This window comes from Phaethon aethereus, assembly GCF_964289735.1.
Source record: "Phaethon aethereus genome assembly, chromosome: 13".
Lineage (NCBI taxonomy): Eukaryota > Metazoa > Chordata > Aves > Phaethontiformes > Phaethontidae > Phaethon > Phaethon aethereus.
In genome coordinates, this window is record NC_138589.1 from 2112854 (window position 1) to 2136802 (window position 23949).

General features: G+C 42.2%; 1 pseudogene across 1 annotated transcript; it reads right to left on the reverse strand.

The window, feature by feature from the left end:
* LOC309409474 (diacylglycerol O-acyltransferase 1-like) lies at positions 1-17613 on the reverse strand (annotated as a pseudogene). Its single transcript has 11 exons — positions 17581-17613; positions 17025-17080; positions 15609-15616; positions 14803-14928; positions 13073-13156; positions 11323-11426; positions 7262-7381; positions 4124-4181; positions 2467-2554; positions 932-989; positions 1-134 (listed from the first exon to the last, which is right to left on the reverse strand). The product of its transcript is annotated as a diacylglycerol O-acyltransferase 1-like (transcript).
* Positions 17614-23949: the final 6336 nt, after the last annotated feature.

Below are 23949 nucleotides of genomic sequence, written 5' to 3' on the forward strand. Positions count from 1 at the left end.
CTAGGTTCTGGGCAGGTCAGAGGACAAACAGTCTCCAAGCTGAGTCCTTCTAGCAGTGGGTGATGTAGTCTGGAAGTACAGCAGCACCGTTACTGGAGGGCCCAGGGCCAGGCTGATCCCACACCAGCATGTAACTGTAGCAGCCATCAAAAAGCCATTTCCACAGGTAGGACAGTGGGATCTGTCAGGAAAACCAAACAGCAGTTACTAGCAGAAGTCCGGTCAGTCGGTAATACCATTCTCTAAGGGATGTGTGTGCCCTTCACTGGAGGACAGATCCATACTGAATTAGCTTTTCTATTATAAGGATGATGACTCAATTTAATTCTAAAGGGTGCCCTTGCCAAAGGGCTCTGTGTCTGTGTGCTTCATAATAAAACAATTAAAACCCCATTAATGCTAAAATCTTACCAGGCTAATACAGAAAGGAGAAAGAAAGGGTGTTTCCTTTCCCACAGAGCCTAGAGCTGCCAAATTTAGAGGCATTGTGGGAATGGAAAGAGTTTGAAATTATTTTTAAAGACTGGGTGGGAAGGATTACGGATGGCCACAGGTTTTGCACTGTCACATTGCAAACATTGCTGTTTCACAGATAGTTACACTGAGGAAATCTGCCACCAGACAATGCTCAAAAGCTTTCAAATTAGTGGCAGTCTCAGTGCGGGGTGGGTGACCTAGTCCACCCTCACTGGGCTGGTTACAAAACCCTTCTGGCTCTGCTCTCACTGAGACTGGAAGTTCAGGTATAAATGGCTCAAAGATCTGATTTCTGTCAGAAAATCAAAATCAATTTTAACTACCAGCCTAAAACTACAATCTCTGTACCTTAATTGCTAAATATCATTAAAATAACAGCATCAAGAGCTCTGTGATCAGTGCCCCGACAGATTTATGTTTGCTGGCAAACATTTTAATGTCAATCTTGCCATACCTGAGATAGCAATAAACATCCCAAACAGAAACATCTTCAGTGAGATGGCAATTAGGTACTAGAAAAGACAAGGTCAAGAGTCTGACATGCACTGTCCTGTGTGATCACATCTTGTCTTGGTTCTGTACAATAGCAGGTGAGGAGTAGTTGAATGAGACTGAAGGCCCCAATACTAGTGGGCTGCATTGACAGGTTTTCTTAATATTGGAGTGAAACTTAAGTTAAAAGGAATTCAAAAGGGGAAAGAAAGCCTTGAGATTCACTGATGTCAGGCCATCAAGTCTATTGCACTGTTCCCACCGTCCAGAGCAAAACTGCGCTGGATTGCACAACTGGCAAAATGACCAGGACTTCCGTCCCAAGTATGATTTTTCCAGCTTTGTTCTTCTGTTTTTCTGATGGTCCCATCACTTTGGTCTAAACAGCAAGGATCAGGAGTATACAAAGAGAAGCCTCCTAGCAGTCCAGTGCCTGCCTTTGATTGGGGCACCACTGGCTTCCCAGGGCTTCTCCAGAGAAATAGCTGGGAGTCACAAAGAGGTGTTCTTGGTTTAAGTGATGGCGTAATCTGCGTTACAAATTCTTCTACATGCAGACCAACGGTTCTTTCAGTTTCTGTGTTCATCCCTGCCTACATCCAGATATCCTGCCTCATTGATGTGAGGATATGAGAGCTCCCTAAATTTTCTTGTGTGACATATCCCTAATCCCTGTGGGAACTGAGCTGTTCTATAACCTGCAAAGCTGCAGGATGCCCAAAGACATGAATGACTGATAGAGCATCCAATGACTAATGCAATGGTTTGCACTGCAGAACAGGGTCATACTTAATGCCCGTGACAGAAAGCTGGCCAGGGCCAAGATGCAGTGCAGAGATATTTTTACGAACAACTCTGCCTGTTGGGTACTGGATCTTTTGCAGTGAGAGGCAGAGTCTGGCACAGCCTATCCGCATTTGCTGAATTGCCGCGGTGCCACTTTCCTCTGGGCATACTTACCTTTTAACTGACCCCACGCTGTTTCCCAGCTACTGTTTCCTAGTCCTGGGAAACTAAAGGTTTTCTTCAAAGGTCAGCTAAAAGTCTCTCCTCTAACCATTGAAATTTCTAGCTTAATCCAAAACTTACTTTGAACCCAAGCTAGCGGGTTGCCAGCGTGGTTGGAAGGTCAAGAACTGCAAGCACTCAAGCTACTCATGCGGTGGGGGCCCAGCCACTCGGCACTGCTGATATGAGCATGCTGGAGTGCTAATCTAATCAGTTCATGAAGCTCAAGTATTACTTTGCAATGTGACTCCTCTCACTAGAACTCACATCAGTATTTAAAACCATTTGCTAGCTAGTTTGCAAACCCAAACCTTATTCCTTTGGTCTAGATGCTGGTCTCGGCACAAGGCACCCAGCTTAGGCTGGGATCTGTAGGCAACTAGAGCAAATCCCAAAATCTTAGCTGCTTCACATAAAGCTTTAGGTGAAGTTTAGGTGAGTTTAGGCCAACGAGAGGTCATGACTATGACCACTGCTGCTGTGACCTACCTCGCAGAAACACGCCAAGAGAAGGAACGCAGCCAGCTGGGCCTGCCGCTTGTCATAACCGTGATGCAGTAAGGGCTTGTAGACGTGTCTGTTTACAGAGCACAGAAAAACAGGAAGAAGCTTGATAAATTGTTCCCAGTGCGCTGCTAGTCGTTAACATCAGGATTAATTGCACAGACCAAGATAATGCGGTTTATATCAATCGGCCCACCAAAGCCGAAGGAGTTGCTCCAAATGCACACACAAATGAGTGAGGAGAGCATCTTGCACAACAGCTTAGGTGACTTGTGGAAACATAGTTCATTTCTAAAACCTCGGCACTGAGTGATGAGCTAGGAAGGAGGGTGCTCTGAACTGCTGCCTGAAAGGAAGTCTAAATCTTCACACGCTGCCCAGACCCATGTGCTTCGATGGAGGACCTGTTTTAACCCCTCCTTTGCATCTTTTACTCTCCACACATCAGAAATCTATTAATACAGGACTCGAGAAGTTAAAAAGTGGACTTAATTTAGGTTCTCTGTCCATACTGAGAGCACTGAAAACAAGCAACTTGCTTCTGGTTTTCCTGAGTGCTGAGTACTTACTGGATGCCATGAAAATATCTGAGGCCATTTATTTGGCTTCCGATCTGTTGGCCTCAGGAGCCCGACTCTATGAACAACTCTTTTAAGCTCAGCAAAAGCTCTTATCACTAAGAGATTGACACAAGGGTCCTTCACAAAATGCTTGTGACTTTGTAGGGGTGAGGCGTTGTCAGAGTGTCACAGATGCTGCCAGGCCTGCCCTCTTCACTTAAAAGGCTTGGTATTTACCCTGCTGCCTTTTCAACACTGCTCAAGCAGTAAAACGGCAGCAATCCTGACTTGTGTACCCACTCGCTGGCTGTCACGGGGAGGCAGGTGACTGTGTCTCTCTCCTGGAGGCTTTTGGACTAAAACACATGGTCATTCTTTACCTTTTCAAACCTGCACGTGACGATGAACAGCCTCCCAGAGGCACTGATGGAAAGAAACTTATTCTGGCTCTTTATAGGTGTAAATGAGATCCAGTTTCCAGCTGAAATGTTAAGCAGTGGTTTGGAACCTGCCGCCTTCTTCCTAGACAGCTCCTGAAGATGCTCACAGCCTGGGCTTCCTGGACCTTCCCAAGATCTTGAGGTGAAGGAGCAGAACTGGTGGTGTAAGATGTATTCCCTGATGGGGAATACTAACTCCTGCCCTCAGTTTCCTGCAGCGGGAATCTCCTCTTCAATCTCTCCTTACAGAAGGGCCAAGATTTAGATTACTGGGGCTACAGTGCTATTTCTGAAGAGCTTGCTCCCAGCAGTACAAACCACATACAGAAACTTTGATGCTTTTAAATTAACAGTTACTTCATTTCTGTCAGCACCCTGCTTTTCCTTTGAGACTATGCTAAAATTTAAAGCTTCGTCCTTAATTACTTCAAATGTCAAGGTTTAATTACACCTCTGAGTTAAATTTCAAGCCAGCCAAACTTTCAGATCCATACAGGAGATGGACAGATATACCCACAGCAAGATAATCCTTCAAAAAAGATGATGATGATGACGATAAACGTTATTAATTTCCCCGCAGCAGTATTTCACCTTTCAAAGACAAAGCATGTTAACTGGAGTGTGCAGAAGCCAGCGTCGTACCTGCCTAGCCATGTGTGGGCTGGGATATTCCACTTGGACCACAACTGCAAGAGTGAGTCTGCGTTCCCGCAAGAAGAGGAGGAGTAAAACCAGGCTTCATTACACGGTTCCAGAGAAAACGTGCACCCATCCTACTGGATGAACATCCTTCCCCATGGGTGAGGTAAAGGCGCATTAAAAATCAAATTGCATGTGGGCTGGTTATCACAGCACAGCTGAAGAATCTTCCTGTAAGCATGCTGGATTCCTGGCCATCCTTGAAGCCAGAAATGAAGGCAACATTTGCTGTTTGTTGCAAACCATGTCTATTTGAATGTCAGCGTTCCTATAGCAGTATCCCATATTTTTTCCAGATTTAGAGTTTAGAGACCATGACCTCAAATATAAGGTAACAGCTACATTGTTGATGTGGTAAATCACCTAACTTAAAGCTCATAAATAATTTTTGGCCCTTGTCAGCCATGAAGGTGTATCAGGCTTAGTTATGAAAGCATGACTGAAGGCCTGGGTACCAAGAGAAAGACCCTAAAGCCTGGCAGCTTTAGATTTCAGCAAAATCAGGTGCTGGAAAGTGTTACAGAGATGAGCTGCGAGCTGAAGGTGTTTCCCAGAAGGGTAAAAGGAACTGCCTCCCTGCAGCCTCCACACCTGGCTGACGGCACGCCTGACCTGCGACGCGCGTTCCGTGCCGCTGCTGCAGAGCGCAGCATCGGGCTGGAGGTTTCAGAGTCTGTAATTTAAATGGCACCAGTCCCGGTTTCCCTTTTAAAGCTGTGGCCGTCTGAGGGAACTGGAATGACTGGTCAGTCACGTTGACAAACAACTGCTAGATGCGGGGTACCAGCACACGTTTGCCTTGTCATTGATGATGTAAAAGTTTCATCTTCCTGACAACGCTTTCAGCGGTGAAAGAGGATGAAGCATCCAAACAAAGCGTCTCCTGAGTATACTCTGGGGACTGTAATCTTGCAGTTCTCTTAGATGCTGTGTCTGTATCAGAAACTTACATTTAATTTATACTGTCTTAATACAGGATTTAGAAGACCGTGGCATGTTTTCGTCTTGCAATATTTACTTAAAGCTCCAGCTCTGGAGCCATGTTTCAGTAGGGGGGAAAAAAATTTATTGCTTTTTGCAAACTTAAAAACTGTTCAGAATTAGACATCAGAAGAGTATAAAAAAAAAAATCTAAGACCTGCTGAAAGAAAAATATATGACTTCTAAGCCAGCTTGATGACCTTTAGGGCCCAATTCATTATTTTATAAAATATATTGTTGTCAAAGCTGTAATTTAGCTCATAAAAATGTTTGTTGTCCTAGGGATAATAACACATCCTGGGGTTAATGGATTCTGTAACTTCCTGTGTTTTGATTATTTTTAAAATCAGTCATTGGCAGCCAGTTGGAGAGTTGCTTTATTAGCGAACATCCCCGGAGAGCAAACACTTGATATCTTTTTGGCTTGGTAGATACGGAAAGGACACGAAGCTCCTCACTGCACCTTGGAAAATGGGAGAATGATGATGACACAGCCTACAACGTGCTGTGCAGCATCCCACTGAGCAGTGCTGCCTCGGCACAGGGTTTCCCCTGTCCCGCATCTGCCCTGTACCACTGCCACCACGCTCGGGTGGTGCACCCTGCCCTGACGTATCGCCTGCTGCGTGTGGAGTTGATTTTTATTGTTCGTATAAAGTAATGCTACAATATCATCATTAAGTCTTAACAAGTTCACATGTATTTTACAATTTTTTAACGATGCTTCAAAGCGAAGGGCTGTAGTCTTGACTAATGTGACGCTACTTGAGAGATCAAAATCAACTGTGTTAACATCATGTCTTACATAAATATCCATATATATATATATGTATTAGGTCAAACCCCATTCCTTTAAGGTGTTGCAGATCCTGTTTCCCTTTTAGGTCAATACATGTTCCTGTTCTTTGTGGAAACCCATGTTACAACTGTTTATATCGTGCCATCAACATTTAACTTTTTAATATATTTTTTCAACAGAATAATTAGTGACATATATGGTAAATATGTATCTAAAGAATGTATAAATACATAATATATGTCTATACATACATGTGCAAATAGCATTAATATATATTAATGGAGTTTTACTGGCTAAAGTATAAAAGTATAATGAATTCAGCTACCTCTAAAAAAGATACAACTGTTCATTTGAAAATTAAATAAGCATTTGAAAATCAAAGAGACAACATGGGTAACCAAAATGAATTTCTGACAAAGTGTTGTCTCACCTTTTTTTAAAAACTTTTAATCAATCAGTCAATCAATCAATCAGAAGTGTATTTTCCCAAGATGAAGTACAGCAGGCTTCTGGACGACTTCAGATCTAGTCAAGGAATCAATAGTTGGACATACATACACTCATTTTTGTTTAGCTGCTGACTCCTTGTCATCTGTTAGTGATACCAAGATGTCTAACTTTTCTTAACCGATTGCACTGGAAAAGGAGCTCACATTACAGAAAATCCAGCAAAGGCTAAAAATGTAAACTTCATTTAGAGTCTTCTGGTACCTTTTGTCACAGATCCATCTCCTTGCATGGGGATGCTAATGGAAACATGAAACAGAGGCTAAAATCGTATTAGGTGCAAGATTATACACTCAGCTAAAACAGGTAAGGATTTGATATGTTTGGATATTGTCCATACCTTGCTTGCATAAATCACGTGTCTGTTTCTGAAGAAACAGTAGTGAAAGCAAAAGTTAATGCTTACTCCTAATGTGAACAATATATATTAGTTGCAGTCATTTATACCACAATAGTCACTGTCACCCTGTCAGTAATGTTCACTGTCTTCTCCACAACAATGTAAATGACAATCCTAAATGTGAGATACACAGAGTGTATGACTTTGTTTTCTGAAAGCCTTATCTTGCTTTTGCTGAACATGTATTACCCACTGAACCTGACTTGTTAAATTCTGAAACAGCATTCAGTCATGCTAGAGATCTGTCAAATTAGACCCGTACCAGCTAATCAAGTGTTCTTGTTTGAAAACTGATACACAGTTCTTAACGAACCTAAAACAAATCACCTAGCAGTCTTAATCCAAATGAAGCAGCAGCACATTCTTTTTTTGCAAGAGGTGAAAGACACCTTACCAGAAGGACACCAGTGTAGGTAAAATTGCCAGTCTCCAAATTGCAGCAATTCTGCAAGGCAACTGAGGCGGGAGTGAAAGTACCAATAAAAAAAGAGAGCCAGATGAAATTATTTGCCACCTATAGGAGAAACAGGCAATAAAAATAATCTTTCTCTCTTGGTTCAATTCCACTCCTTCAGCACAGTTTGAATATAATCTAATATAAATGTGCCCTTTCCAGAGCAACTGTTCTTACAGAGAGGTTTACCTTGGCTTGATTTAAAGTATCCATTTGCAGGCCGAGTGCCACAAGAAGCTTTTAAATATGACGTTAATATAAAAGATGACAAATAAAAATGATTCAGATATAAATAAGTTCACAGACCAATAGAGGGCAAGGTACTAAGAGTAAATTGCAAAGCTATAGGGGTCTATGGGTGTGTAATGAGATAATTTTGGAATTGAGAGCATGAGAAACAGAGAGCCCTTAAGGGAACAAGGCTAACTAAGATAGCTTTGCTCTCTGCCCACATTCCTCAGCCCCCTTCTCCAGGCATGAATGAAGGGGGATGCCCTGTGGGATGGCAAATGTGTGTGCAATTTATCATTTTAAGTAGAAAAGCCCTCATTAAGTGAAGTGGATAACAGCAAACACACCACCCAGGACCTCTAGTGCAGAAATGCTATTGCCTTAAACACGGCATTACCTTTAGTGAGTATTATCAACCCGAACTTTGCCTGCATACAAAAGCTGGAACACTTTAATTATCATGAACCATACCAATATTACCCTCCTAGCGTCAACACTGTTATACAAGACTAAAGATACTACTTGTATACCAATATTGGTGATACACACAGGGGAATGTAAGAAATAGTATAAAACCCATTTTTTTTATAAAAGGTTTCACGGGAAAAGCAAATGGTAGTATTGGGTCTTTGGGCTTTAAACTCAGGCTTACAGGGAATTAAGAGTCATTGCCCTGACACATGTCTGGATCGGACAGGAATTGCCTAAGTGAATTTTTGAACCTTCATTTGAGACACTGCCCATGCTCAGAGAATGATCAGGTAATGATGTACACAAGCCGCTTTCTGTCTGGGAGTCATGCAGCCGTATAATGTGGCAACGAACCATGGAACAATTCGGAGGTCACTGGGCTTGGCGTCCTACCCAAAGCAGGGCAAACTTTGAAGTTAGAGCCATTCTGAGCCAAGAGGTGACATGAGCTTGAGCTCAGCACTGTGTCATGTAGGATTAACTGGAACTGGTGCATGTCTGGCAGGCTTCAGGCACGGTCGGGGCAGGTATGTCCATTGTCTGCATCTCACTGGATTGATACGCCTGCTAGTTCCTAGGAATACACCGAAGGGGTTTGCAGTTTTCGGCTCCTAGGCTCAACAGGGCAAGGTACTGGCATTGGCAAAAAACCAACCAACCAAACAAACAAAAACCAGAGGGACAGAGAGGGCACTTGTAACACAAAGTGCATGTTCTGAGGCACGCAAGGCTAATGCCACGACAGACTACCAATTTGGAAAGCGGCTTTAACTGCCGTCATTAGACCCTGTGATATCCTGGCACAAACAAAAAAAAGTGAAAGATGCAATTAAAAGGTTACATGCTGCGAAACTGCAAGGAAGCAAACAAGGAGAGATACTGAAACCTTGCCATGATTAGAAGAGTGATAAACATCTCCTAGTTTCTCAGCAGAAACATGGGAGGAGGAAAATCCCCTTCAGACAAGGGGAAAATGCCAATAAAATCAAACTGCAGCACTGGAAAGGGTGTTGCTGTTTGCAGGGCTGGGCAGGGTCCTCTGCTGCGTGTCTCAGGCAGTGTAAAGGAAGAAACTGAGCTAGTTTCTATGGAAAAAGCTTGGTGAATTGCAGACAGAAAATATCTGCCAGACCCTCACTGTAAGACTAGTAGTTCAAGAAAGCAACTAATGTTAAAGGCTGCTTGTCACAGCCCTCAGAAAAGAGAGTATTAGATATCTTTCCTACCACAATTTACTCTGGAGCATGCTGAAACATTGTGTTGAGGCAAGGAAAATAACTAAACACTTCAGGGTGCAATGTCAAGATGCACTTTGCACTGTTAAAGTAAACATGCACTTGGGTAGATGCTGTAGGAGAAACACTGATGTCAGACAAGGTCTTCTCACTTCTTCTGCCTGACATCATCATTGACTATGCTCTCAGAAAACCCGTCGATGGATACAGCAGCCAGCAGCACCTGGCTCAACTTTCATACAACAAAAGGTCTGGATTTTATTGTCATTACGATTTATTGTACCTGCACAGCTTGAAAGGCAGGCAGCGGCAAAGGAAATCAGATGGAACCTAGCTGTGAAAACATACGTATAATGAGTATCTCAGCTCCTTTGAATCCCGTCTCGCACATGAGGGCACACAAATGCAAGTCAATCCTCATGTCTTGACAGTGGTGTACAAGGTAGTGGGGTAAAAACATACAAGTCAACAGTGGCAGCTGCTTCCTGAAGATTAAAAAGACTTGTTCACTGAAGATCTACAGCCTTCCAAGGCAAACTGCAAACCTTCAGTGCCAGTTATGTCTATCTTCACATCTGGGTGTAAAAGCTGGAAATACCTTAAGTGTCAGGACAAAGGTGTAAGGGCTCTATCCAGGCAACCTCTAAATTAGTCCTCCCTGTGACTAGCGTTTCATGTTGCGATGGGGACAGCAGGTGATGGAGGCTTATTTAGGGAAGCTGCCACAAAAGAAGTCAGTGTCTGGCAGTTCCACAGAGCATGCAGTCTGAATGCTGTCCTACATGCCTTCAAAGCTAGGCCTGAGCAGAATCCTAGTTGTTAACACTCTTTCACAAGTATCATGGAATTCAACAATCTGAAGGGCATGCAAAGAGCACTGTGCAACAAGCAGAGATGGCAGAGCTGTGGTCATTCCCTATACCCGTTGGATAGAATGGAAAAGGTTCAGATCCAGAAAAGAGCAATGAATGAATCACAAGAGAGAAATCCCACTAAAGTCAATATGAATGTTGCAGCCCATTAATTTCAGCAGGAAGTTTGGGGATTGAATTGGTTGTTGAATCTGGGTCTGAGTCCACTTAAAATAATAAAATTGATTGGGAGGACAATCAATTGTCATAAAGGCCACTAAGGCTTAGATGTGCAGCAGCAGGAGATCCCTTACTACTCCTGAGTCACAGATTTGTTCATAAATTACTGTGTAATGGTTGCAGATCGACAGAGAATGGTGCCAGCAGCTAGGGAACTGCTGAGAGGCTTTGCACAAGGAAAATGTACCATGACTTCATGACTGAAGTGGGTAGACTAAAAACAGGGAAGAAGAAAATAACATACATGGTTCCCTCGGGGATGGAATGGTTCTTATCATAGAATCATAGAATCATGGAATGGTTTGGGTTGGAAGGAACTGTTCAAGATCATCTAGTCCAACCCCCCTGCAGTAAGCAGGGACATCTCCAACTAGATCAGGTTGCTCAGAGCCCCATCCAGCCTGACCTGGAATGGTTCCAGGGATGGGGCATCTACCACCTCTCTGGGCAACCTGGGCCAGGGTGTCACCACCCTCATTGTGAATAATTTCTTCCTTATGTCTAGTCTAAATCTGCCCTCTTTTAGTTTAAAACCATCACCCCCTGTAAAATTGTAAAATCCCTACAATTTGCAAAATACCACTGTGTGATGTCTGAGATTTTCATTATTTCACAGCGTAACTGCATCACTGCTAGACTTAGAAACACAGAAAGCAACTGCAGACAGCTCTGGTGATTGCTGCTTTTTCAGCAGAGTGCACATACAGTGTGTAGGACATTTGTTTACTCCTCCAGGTCCCCGCAGAGTTAAGAAAATAGTTTTGTAATATCAGAAATAGCTTCCCATTTTTTGTCAAACATCAGAAGAAATATGCCTGTGTGATAAGGCAACGTTTGATGCACAATTGTAACGTCAGCATCCATGGGAGCAATGTCAACCTTGGTATGAATCTCATGGCTCAATACAAGAAGGGTTACTATGCAAGGAGAGTCTCAGAAGTTGACAGGTTTAAGTGCAGTGTCATTTTCTTACAACTTCCAGGAGAGTCTTAATAATATAGCTGTGTCTGCAGTGTGAATTTCTTGGGAAATTCAGGCGGTAGCAAAGTGTGGGAGCTAGCAGAAAGTAGTATAAGTCTGGGAGAAAAGAAGGGAGATACCACATACTTTTCTTGTGTAAAGTCTAGCCAAAAAACAATCTGCTTTAACATTCATATCTCAGCTTGTTCTGTGGAGTTGTGGCAGCTGTATCAGTGCATACCTTGCCATGGTTTCACTAGCTGTAGCTGGGAAATAGATGGGAGTCACCGTGTTGTTGAAACCCGCGTAGACATACCAATCTTAAGCAGAGCCTCGGGCTTTATGAAGACTATTTCCAGCCAATGGGGCATGTACATCCTCTTGTGACTGCACAGAACCATGACCAGCACACCACTGAACCCCTACCATAAGTTAGCCTCATGTAAAAAGAAAAGGGAATTTAAGCTTCCCTTCAAAACTTTTAACTTCCTTTCAAAATAATGTGGTAGGAAACAGAATGAGTTGCAGATGATGCCAAGTACAGGACCACAACACTGATGGGGTGGCACTGAATGACATCGATAGAGAAAATAGTATCTAAACTGTATTGACATAGGGTGATTGCTGGCTTGTTGAAGTTAGTGAGAATATTCTGGATATTAAAGGGTGGGGCAGTGAAGAATTTGTTCTGTATTTTTGCAATTTACAATCTTGATCTAAGGACAAAGCTAAAAGAGCCTCATAAGCCCAAATTGCACTGCATGGCAGATAAAATTCACTGCATTTGTAAATCGGACTGCCTGACTGCTGCCTTGTCACATTTAGTACAAAACGGTTTGCAACATGTAAGGATATAGTGCCCCAAAGTCTCATGCTAAAAAGCTGGTATGGTGTTTGTTCAGTGGAATTTAGCAGGCACAGAGCTCGGTTCTCATAAATGAGAGGAGAAGTGGGAGCCCATCAAAGAGAGCTGCTAAGCCAAACACACTCCTTTAACAGCTTCTTATTTCTGCACCGGTAGATCGAAGAGCACTCTTGCACAGCTATACAGTGTGCAGGCACTATTACTAGTCCTCTACAAAACACACTGTCTGGCTTGTTGACTTGCAGGACTGTGAAACATGCATCACACATGAAACTCATGATGAAGAGTTTGCGGATTTTTAATAAACGGATATCTAATGTTAGACTATCGTTTAGGAACTTAAACCCTGACTTTCAGACCACAAGAAGCTCCAAAACACCCAAAGAGTCCAAATGAAGGGATTTTTCAAAGATAGAAATTAACTTCATAAGCCACCATAAAGGGATGATACAAAAACATGTTTGAAAATGTTTCCAGGAACTACATGTGCCCTGGAATACTCACTAGCCACCGACACTTGTGATTTTATAGAATGCTTTCCGTTTGAAAATTTCTTTCTATGCCTCCATTGCCCAGTGAAAGACACACACAAAAAAGACCAGACAGGAGGAAACACCAGTACTTCTTATACCTGAAGTGCTGTCAAATATACAACACCAAGCTTGAAGATGGCAATCTTAGATCACTTCTAAAAACAGCAATTTACATCAAAGGTTTGATTTTGAAGGAATAATGTCACGTCTAAGAGATTACAAAAGCAATAATTGTTCTTTTGGTGGAAGCAGAAACTACCCACTTGCTAGCCTATCTCAGCAACTTCACGTAGCACTTCTTACAAAAATCCTACTCTGCTGACAGAGAAGAGGTAACCTCTGTAAAAGGATGAATAGTTAGTTACCTTTTACTTTCAGGTTCACTGGGTACGTGATCTGCTCAGACTGTCCTCTTTCATTCTTCCTGGAGCAATGGCTAGAACGTTCTGCTGCGAACAAAAGGCATAAAAGGGATCATAGCGATCAGGTGAATCCGAGGCCACAAATGACATTACGTAACCAGGAATGGCTGATACTGCACCAGTCAACTTCTCATGAAGTCAAGGTGATGATATCAGCATGAATATTTTATCCCCATCTTTTTGCTTTGATCCCTGCGTAGTCTCCAGCAACCTGGGTCAGGAATCCCTTCCCTCTGTCTTCTGGGATTCAATGGGCCCTTCCACCACCCTGGACTCCAAGCACCCACAGTCTCTAACTGGTGCACCTTCTTAACTCACCTGGGAATTAGGGCAACGTTGCTGTCCCCTTCTTACAAATGGGGCACACAGGAACAGCCAGACTGCTGCACAAATTCTTAGTTGTGTTTAATTGTGTTTTGGCATTTGACTGTGAGCTCCTCCTCAGCATCACTTCCTCTTGTCTCTAAGGTTTCAGCTGTGAGTTAGGCACTTAGGTACCTCTTTGTCTGCTGGCATAAATGACTTCTTCAGTGCCACACGCTGACAACATGGGAAGCCTGCATCTGACACTGTCATTCTTGGGCTAATTTAAAAGGAGATCCTGTCATAAAAAACCTCCCCTTTGAAATTATGTGCCTCACAAAATACTAGCAGTATAAGCAGGAAGCAGGATTTTCTTGCAAGATCGTGTACTACATTAAAAAAGTCATATGCTCGAAGAAGAGGAGAGGAGAGAGGTTAAAAAGCAGAATAAATAAGACTTTGACTAAAAAGAAGCATACAGTGTGGTATTCAAAAAAAGCTCAGCATCAGCTTAACACTGCTTTCAAATTTGTCAAAGGGGGAGAGGAACTGAAATAATTTTAGCCATCATTCCCCATGAAGGCTACACCTTCATGGCCAAAAAGGCATGTTTTTACACTGAATTAGTTATCCAGCTTGAATCCAGCACACTGTGCATACATTTTACCCAATCTTTACTTAGATGATCCCATGTCTGTTTTCCGTGGAGCCTGTGCTTCACTTAGTCCACAAGGCAGAGATGTAGAGGAACTTACTCTGACTCATCAGATTGGATGAGTCCTATTATTTCCAAGCCAAGAGCACAGAATGAATCAAAGTGCCTTTTTCAAGCATAAGAGCTCTGCCAGAAAGAATGTTAGGAACAAACAATGCACAGGAAAAAACTAAGCCTGGAGACTGAGCATGAATGTTATTAAGTTAATAAGAAAAGCAAACAGAGTTTTTTGGGGGGAGAAAGGGGAAAGAATTTATGCATTAACTTGCCCCATCATTGTGGGGTTTGTACATTTGTAGGCAATTGGACCACAGTCCTCTTCCCTTCAAAGTCACTGACGCAGGGACTGGCCCTGCATAGCAGTTCATGCCTTGAAATGTACAAGTTAATTAATCCTTCCAAAGGATTCACCAAAGTCTTGGTGAGGCAAGAGATGCCTATATGTCCCAAAGGCTCTCTCTACTGATAGGGCAACTGAAAGAGAGAACTGACTTTCTCCGAGTCACAAACTACATCCTCGGCAGAACTGGGAGGAGTTCAGAAAACTGTAGGGTGCAGAAGTCCCAGTTCTGAGCTCAGCCCATGCATAAACAGATCATAATTTTTAATGTCTGCTGCCAGTCACACTGATGGAAGTGTTCTGGGATCTGCTGACTTTGTGTCCTGGCAGTTCCTCTGATAGACGTGGCGCTCCCCTCCCTATATCATCGATTCACCTGGTAGTAGGAGAACAGTTTCAGGGTAATGAAGAGATACACAAACAAGGTCAGCAGCCCTCCAACTAAAAGAAAGGAGAGACAAAAAAATAAAAGTGAAGCAGGAGATAACACACCAAATTACTATAGCTTCCCAAGTGCAAACAGTGCAAGAAACTCCTCTATGTTTGCTAATCAGATAGCAGATATCTCTGTTTATACAGCCTGCCAGATAAATCCAAAATAGACATCTACAAATTATTCTGTTGTCTAAAATGAGATGTAATGATACTCAGGTGTGCAGGTATAATTTTATTTTACACATACTTGGAACTAAACTTGGCCTAGCTGCATGTCAACATAGATACAGCATCTGCCATGAAGGGTCCTCCTCGAACTGGAAGGATGGGAGCAGTCAGCCTCATCCCAGCCTGAATTCATTCAGCAGTGAGATACAGGGACCTTAATGAGAAACACTCTGCACTGGAAAGGACAACTGGGACATGTTGTCAGCTAGGGCATCAGTAACAGCACCGAAAAGCAATCATTTGAGTGAGCCCATAGGTGCCAAAAGAGATATCATCTGTAACTATATTTAGAATAGGAAGTAACTATGGTAGGGGTTGTTTGTATTTTTTAATAGCAGACAGTATAGATAGTTAAAACCATAGAACACAGAAGAAAAACCCCTCACTCTAATACCTTTCTCTCTTCCCAGATATCACTGTACAATTTAGATTGTGCCATTAAACCTTTGCTTACACACAGCAAGCCCTACACAACGGCCCATATAAAAACAAGGACACTCTGAGAAAGTGCCTTCATTCACTATCATTTATTATTCCACTTGACTGAATGTCAGCCACGTGCCTGTCAATCTCATCCCTCTGCTGTGTGGGCACACATACACACGAAGAAACTGCAATATGTTCTTAGTCTAATCTTAAGTAGCCCACCCTAGACATAGAAACACAGAGGGCATTAATAGCACAGACAACGGGAGAAAGAATCCCATTTGCTGCAACTTTCTGAATTTTCCAGTGATTTATGAGTTTTTCAGCAGATGGAGCCATTGCAGTATACACCATGAATTCCCAACTAGGCCAATTCAGTGTGTTCAAAGGAAAAAAAGCTTCTGCCTGCTGTAAGGATGTTTTCAGAAGAATCCTTGGCTGCCTCCAGGCAACTACATGCTCTTTTAGAAAATAGATTGGCTTGCCCTGAATCTCCTAAGATTGATTTTTAGATCTACAGGATCAGTGATTATACATTACTATCACAGCCTAAGCTTATGGTTCTTACATACATTTGAAAGCTGGCAGGTCCCCAAATTGTGCCCACTCAGTAATTATGGTACATGAAAACCAGACTTTGCCACGATAATCAGATGGTTCCCCTAACTGGTGCCAAAATCCATTTTTTTAAAGGTCACATGTCACTACCATGGAAATTGCATATAGCTGCAGTTGCTGAATTATTATGTTGCAGGACACCCCCCCGCTGATGGAGTGAAGCTTTCAGAATATTTACACACATGTATTGAGGAAAGTAATACAAACAAGCACACAACAATTCAAGTTTCCAGAAATACATTCATTTATGAGTATGACTCTTTAAAGGTTCTAGGAAGATAACTGTGATCATAAAAGTAGGCATAAAACAGTGAGCAATTCATGGTACAATTAGAATTTGAGATAAATGGATTAATAATCTCCTGCTCAAGCATCTAATTAAGAAGAAGCTGTATTCATCAAAGGCTTCTGTTGACATTATACATTACTGAAGGGGAATTGGGATTTAATATCTGCTTGGTATGCAAGCTCATTACCATTTTCCCTGATGGAGGCTACACACATATATAAGGGGCAGAGATTATTACACTTAATATGGTAAGACAGAATGCCTTCAAGAATTGACCCCTTATGCTTTACATGCTGCAATAAGCTACACAAGAGTTACTTAGCAAGTCTGACCCATATACTTTTAAATGTTTTATAATTTGGAGTGTTAAAGATAGATAGTACAGCAGCTCTTCTACAGTGACAGTCACATCAGTTCTGGGAGATGTTGCCATTGTACTGCTGGGCTGACAGTAAATCAGGGTAACACTTCTAGCCCAAAACAGATCTCTCACCTGGAGTTATGGCTTTCACTCTACAGACACCAGAGGAGGGAATGTTACACTGAAAGCAAATTAAGAGGCTGCAACACCGAGCCTATGCTTTCAGCACCACGAACCTATGAAGGACATGAATGGTATGTTATTACATTATCCAGGGACAGCCTGGCCTTACGATAAAGGGGAATTTGGTGAAATCGAGAGCTCGAAGAAGGGCTGGAGAGAGACCACAGTCAGGCACGCAAGGAATTTCTGGCATGCATTTTCACGCTGGAGGTCTAGCTTCTAACATGTCATTCAGTCTCAGGCTCCAAATCAAAGCCTTCTCATTGCACTAACTGCTGTGGTAGTTTTGGATTGAAACAGCTATTGAAATTGAGGCCCCCAAACCCTTCTCACTGGGGAATAAATCTAAATTTAGACCCTAATCTTCAAATGAATGTATGAAGCTGATGTACCTCACTGCCTTACTAATGTTCTTTACAAATATACGATGTCTTGAAGGCATTTTGTTTCCCTCAGTGTATATGTGGCAAAGAGTGGGATTATAAGGATGGATTCTGCTAGAAATACTCATTATACAGAGGAAGCACAGTTAATAAGGAATCAGTTCACCCACCTTTTAAAAATACCTTTCTATAAAAACTGCAGGAAGTACCAGCAAAAGAGAAGGTGAAAAGGAAATAGTAAAACATCAAGAAATAACTGTGTTATACAGGGGTGTGAAGACACCATCGGTATGTATGCTCAGAGGCTGGGCTAGCCTGAACGTGCTGGCAGCAATGGCAAACTAAAACTTCTTTGGGGATCACCAATCAGGCTGCTGCAAGTTGGGAGTTGCATTTATGGAGCTGAAGGTTCTGAGCCCATGGGCTCACAAGAGGTACCTAGAACTGACACAGTGAAATTATGAGACTGCAAATAAAGACAAAGCACATTCACAGGCAGGGGCTAAGTATCCTCCTGAGGACGTCAGACCTCTCCCGTAATGAACCTTCTGTGGACGAGGTAGCTTGCATTGGCATCAAATGGAACGGCTGGGCAGAGAATCTATATGAATCTACAGTTTTAAGCTGCTCCTGTAGAGTGGTCTTGTGTAGTCCAGGAGTGGCTCTTCAAACCTTTTGCACCAGCCCGCTGAATTAGGGAAGGGAATCAATACCATCTCTCTGTCATCTCAGGACGCTGGGTTTCCATGAGACATTAACTCTGAGACCTAAATGCTAATGTAATGTAATGTTTTGAAGGGTGTAATTCCTAATCAACTTTGCAGAAATAGCTAACTGTTTTGGCGTGGACAGAGTGAACTGTGAAGATGTCATTACCTCCTCAACTGATTATTTGGAAGGAAACTGAATACAAGGGAAAATTTAAAAGTAGAGGACCATTCTGCAATAAAAATATAACCTCATGCAGGGAAACAAGGTGAGCGATGTTTATTAGGAACAGGAGCGAAGCGTCTGTTTTCTAGAGCTTATGACGGGTTGACTGCAGCCAGCAGCCAAACACCCACCCAGCCTCTCGCTCACTCCCCTATCCTGCAGGATGGGACTCACGGATCAAGTTTAATAGGGAAAGCAAAAGCAAAAAGAGGAATTCATTCACTACTTCCCGTTGGCGGGCATATGTCCAGTCACTGCCTGGGAAGCAGGGTCTCAGCATGCATAACCATTGCTTCGGAATCCAAATGCCGTGACCATGAATGTACCCCCTTCCAAGTCCATTCCCTGAGCTCCTGTTGCTGAGCACATTATCATATGGTATGGGATATCCCTTTGGTCGGCTGTTCCAGCCACGTCCCTTCCCCATCTCCTGCCCACCCCCAGCGTACTGACTGGAGGAGGGAGCAGAGAAAGCCTCGCCACTGTGCAAGCACTATTCAGCAATAGCCAAAACACTGGTGCATTATCAACGCTGTTTTAGCCACAAATGCAAAGCAGAGCACGATACAGGCTACTATGAAAAAAGTTAACTCCAACCTAGCCAGACGCAGTACAACACTCTGTAATAAAATTATTCCTAATGTTTAAAGCCAACGTAGGCTTGAATGCAACGCATGTTATAAAAAATTTGCTGCAATTTTAAGCAATTGCATTAGACCTTTCTCTTCAAGAATTGACTCACATATTCACACAGATACGCTAACCATCTCTGTGTTTCTGCCCTTTGTGGAAAAGCGACAAGAAACTGCTTTCTGCACCAAGACAGCCCCAGGTGCATCCCAGTTCACTAGCCATTCTGACATTGGCCTGAACTGTCCCTGCTGAGGCACACCAGCAGGTCTCACCTCGTTGAGATTTTAATCTCCTTCACTTGGTTCTGTTTGGAACAAAATATTCTACCACATGAACAAAGCTTACCTGTCCAGGAAACCAATAAGCCATAGCTACAGAGCTGTGAAGTCCCTCTTTGGTACCCCATGGTAAACCATTGTTAATGACCTCCTAACAGAGTTGGCCCTCTAAGAACTGTTGCAGAGCTGAGCCTTGGTCTGTGGAATGAGCTCATTAGGAACCACAACCCCACCATGTTTCACCTGAACTAAAACCTATGGTCCAGTCTGACATCTCTACCAGAAAGCCATAGAAGTACAGGCAATTTAGAAATGAAGCGGAGAAACAACTCTGTACTGCATACAAGTCCCAGAAAGGACATAAGGGAAAGGCTAAAACGTATACGACACATTACTTCATGCACTCAGAGGCTCCACGATGGAGACCATTAGTCAAAAGAGAAGTATTTGCATTGAAGCAAAAAACGATCAAAGAAGGCTTCAACCTCCTAAGGGCTGCTAATTGTAATACTGAAAGACTCTATCAACAAAAAAAAATCACCATTGGTGAACAGATATAACCGCATTTTCTGAAGTGGATTTACAGTCTATTTATGCCATGAAGATATTTGGCCCTAAAATTCTGTGAGAAGGAGACAGATTTTTGAACTTCCTATTTTGAAAATAAGGTCTAAAACCATCACTCATCTCAATAAGATTATTCTGGCTTTGCCAAAACCTTCCCCACTGAATGTGCTTTTCTGTTATTTTATTAGCTCTGATGTAAATACAGGATTATAAGAAAATGAGAAAATCAAAAGACAGGCAGTATCTCCTAGAAGAGGTTACAATGCTGCCAAAAATCCACATCTGGGTTTGTGTGATAAAGCCTGCCACTAAGTACAAGCCACAAAGTTCAGAGAAAATACATTTGCTTTTAAAATATCTCATGGGGTTTTGTCACTTTTGAATATAACATTCCTGGATATTTAGCTGATGACGCTTGCACACTGCAGACTTACTGGCAATGAGATATATTGCTGACCACTTACAGAGGTGTTTCATGAAAACCAAGATAAACTTTATAGGATCAAAGAGTAGTCTATGCCTGAAAGAGAAAAGCTGTCAGATTTGAGGATACACTCTGACAGGATGTTCTCAGAACTACAGAGCCACTCAACTGTCAGACGATGCATGCTGCCTGTCTTGTCTCTTCTTTGCATTCCCCCACATCGTGAATCACTGGACTTCCTCCAGACGGGATGTTCAAAATGAATTGCATTATCTCCTTAATCCTTTGACTCCAAGGGTCAATATCTCAAACTCTCCCCACGAGCTTCACAAGCTCCCACCACCTGGGATCACTTGCCTGGTCTGGCAAGTGGTAGTGGGTAAAGAGGGTGGATCCTGCAGGACTCCACAGGCATCCCTTCAGCAGCTCAGAAAACACTGCTATCAGCCCACCTTTTAGACGGTTTCCTCTCATTCACAGCAGCTACCTCTCTGTCTCCCAAAGATGCCAGGAATGCAAACAAGAAACTCAGGTTTTGCTCTGCTCCTCGTGGCCCTCCTAGTTGTTATTATACTAATAGTCTTTCCCACTGGGGCACAGAATTTTTGGTGTGCTAATTCTGACTATAATCACATTATATAAGCCAAATTCTCAGTATGTATTCAGTGTAATGTCACATTTCTATGGCATTTTTTACATTGAAGGATGAAAAAATAAGTCTTCACAATCTACAAACAAGATTCTCTACTTTTTGACATGATGCAGGGTGCTCCAGCAGGTGCTGTTAGATTGCACTTCCTCTATGTGATTAGAAAAGAAACAATTTGGATCTTTTCCTATTCTAGCACGTCTCAAACACATGGGACAGCCTGACCAGACACCCACAGGCCAGAAATGAAAAGCAGCAGCCAAGAGGCAAACAGATTTAAGGTATTCAGAGATTCTGCTGGCCAAAGACAGCAACCCATGGGCCAAAAGGAGCATTCACACTCTGACAAAGCAAAGGGAGATTGTCTTTCTAGGATCCCTGGAATATCAGCATTCTGCTCGTCTAATGCTGATGGATGAAGGGCTGGAATAGCGCTGGTAACACTGAAACCATGGTTCAAAGAGCACAGGCAGTTGAAAACATGAAATGCAGGTGACTGCCATCCTCTCCAGCTAGTGATCCTGGTATAGACAACATGGCAGACAAAGGGAAGAAAAACTCACCTCAAAACCCAGCTACAAGAAATCTGGATGAAGGCAGTGAAGAAATTGGTAGCATTCGTGTTTTGGTAACTTACTGGTTACACATAAGCGAGTTGTTACGAACCTACTCTCCCTGCAATTCAGAAGTCAAGCTCTTATTCTAGATCTTGACAAATAAGTAACGTTGCCTTTTTTTTCAGTAACTTAATAAAACCCTCCAGACTAATGTAAATAAGAGTGAAAACCTAGAATGAAGAAAAAGATTATCAGGACATAAAGAAAAAAAAAATTTAAAATATCTGTAGTCAGATATTACAATTGCTTATTTGAGACTGAAAGACAAAGAATAATCTTTTCTTTTCAGGGGTAAAATTTGCAAATTTTAGCTTGCTTTTACTGGAAATTTCCTGGATAGCTCAGGAAAAAGCCCAACATAATTTAGAAAGTGAAGCTCATATAGCACCCCACCTCTGTATCTTCCTTTCAAACAGGTCATCAGCTCCTAGTTTTTATGTAATTTCTTAAAAAAATGCTTTCTTCTGTGCAAAAAGATTGATTCATTAGATGCTTTTTGTCTCTGGGCATTGAGCAGCCTTTTGCTGAATAGAGTTGGAGTGCATGCAACTTGGAAGAGCATAATTTCCAACACCTCCCTAGGATATTTACTGCAAAAGGTGAGGCATAAGAAAACGGAAATTGCTGATGTTTAATGTTTTATACTGTGGAGGGGATTAATTGTTTTGCTCAGCAGCTTGAGTACATTACAGGTAGGAAAGGGTCTCCCTCTCAAGAATGAACACAGTATGTCATGTGGATGAAATAAAAATACATCTAAGTGTTCTACTCGCATCATCACAGTCACCCTCAGACACCAAAAGTTTGAGAAATCTCACCCCTTTTGAATTTACTGCAGATATACAATCCTTTGCAGTAATCAGCAATTTCCTTAATTTCTTGCTGAAGGCAGTTATCATGATTACTATTTTCCCACACTTCTAAACAAAACCAATAGTAACTTGCCATCTAAGGAACTCCAAATGCGAGAAACACCAACAATTTTGGCAGTATTCCCATCTAAATCATAAAAAGCTTTAGTAACATGGCACCTTAAAACAAGAAACCTTCATCAAATGCCTGCTGCTGACTTAACTGTGACTTTCCACTTACCAGCAAAACTACACAATGGTCAAAGATGCCTCGGAAATTGCTGAATCCACACCTGCATAATAACAGAGATTGACACACTGAATGACAGCTGGGAAAAAAAAAATTGAAGAGTTCTAGAAATGCTTCTATTTTCACTTTGGTTGTCAAAAATGCTGTTTGAAATAGCAGCTATAGCATCTGGTTTATCTTATCACTTCAATACTCCTTTCTAGTAGGTGCTTAAAAGATTTTGGAATTCATTCTATAAGCTGGCCAGAGTCCCTGCTGACATCACTGCCTTCTGGCTAATGACCCTTGGCTAGAAGCTGGAAGCCAGAAGACCCTTCCTATGGGATGCTTGGTTGCCCTAAGCCCCTTGACTTCTGTGGCTGTTCTTCTACCTGCAAAATGTGACACAATGCTCCTCCCTTCCTCCATGTGGAAAGGAATGATACTTTGAGACGTAAATACGAATACGGTGCATCGTTAACACTGTTGCTGAATCTCACACATTGGCAGATAAACTGAACAGGAAAGTGATTAACTCCTTGGTTTAACTACTGACTTGTGCTGTTACCCCTTTTCCTTCAAAAAATAAAGTTGTATTGGACTGCAGAATCTGTCTGTTGGAGAGCAGTATTTATTCATACGACATAGCATTAACTCTCTTATGATAATCCTACTGAAGCCAACTGGTTTGAGTTATATGCCCGTATTTGCACAACAAAGGGGTTTCAAATGTTTGTATCAAAGATACAGTATGGCATTACTTGAAAATAAGAACTCCCACTGCTGCAGGCAAGTTAACTGATTAGGAAATGCAAATTTGTTGAGTGAAAGTTCCAGGAGGGAAAGGAATGATCTAAGTAGCATCAGAAAACCCAGGATGTGGGCAAAGGATATATGTTGCCTTCCAGCAGCTGGACACCACAAACCAGAAAGCTCTACTCTCAGAAGTGTGCACACCACATGCCCGAGTTTTACTCATGCACTCGGGATTAGTCAGTGAGATTCTGGCTCCACTGAAGTCAGTTGTCTCATCTAGGGATCTTAAGACAGGCAAAAACCCTGCCAGTGTTTCTGATTACTTGATAACAAACACAAATAAGAAAAGCAAGTTATACCATAATCCTATATGGTAATTGAGATTCTATGTGAGAGGGGACAAAAGCTCAGTATCAACCTTAGTTTGTGCTGTGTTTTAGTCCAATATGTAGAGACTGATGATTCCTCTCTCCCTTTGACCTTAAAAAGTAAGGTAAGGAGAGGTCACACGGAATGATACTTCCTGCTCCCATCAACATCCTGCAGCTTTTTCAGTTGTCTTACTTCATGTATTTAATATTATCTAAATTACCCACGATGGC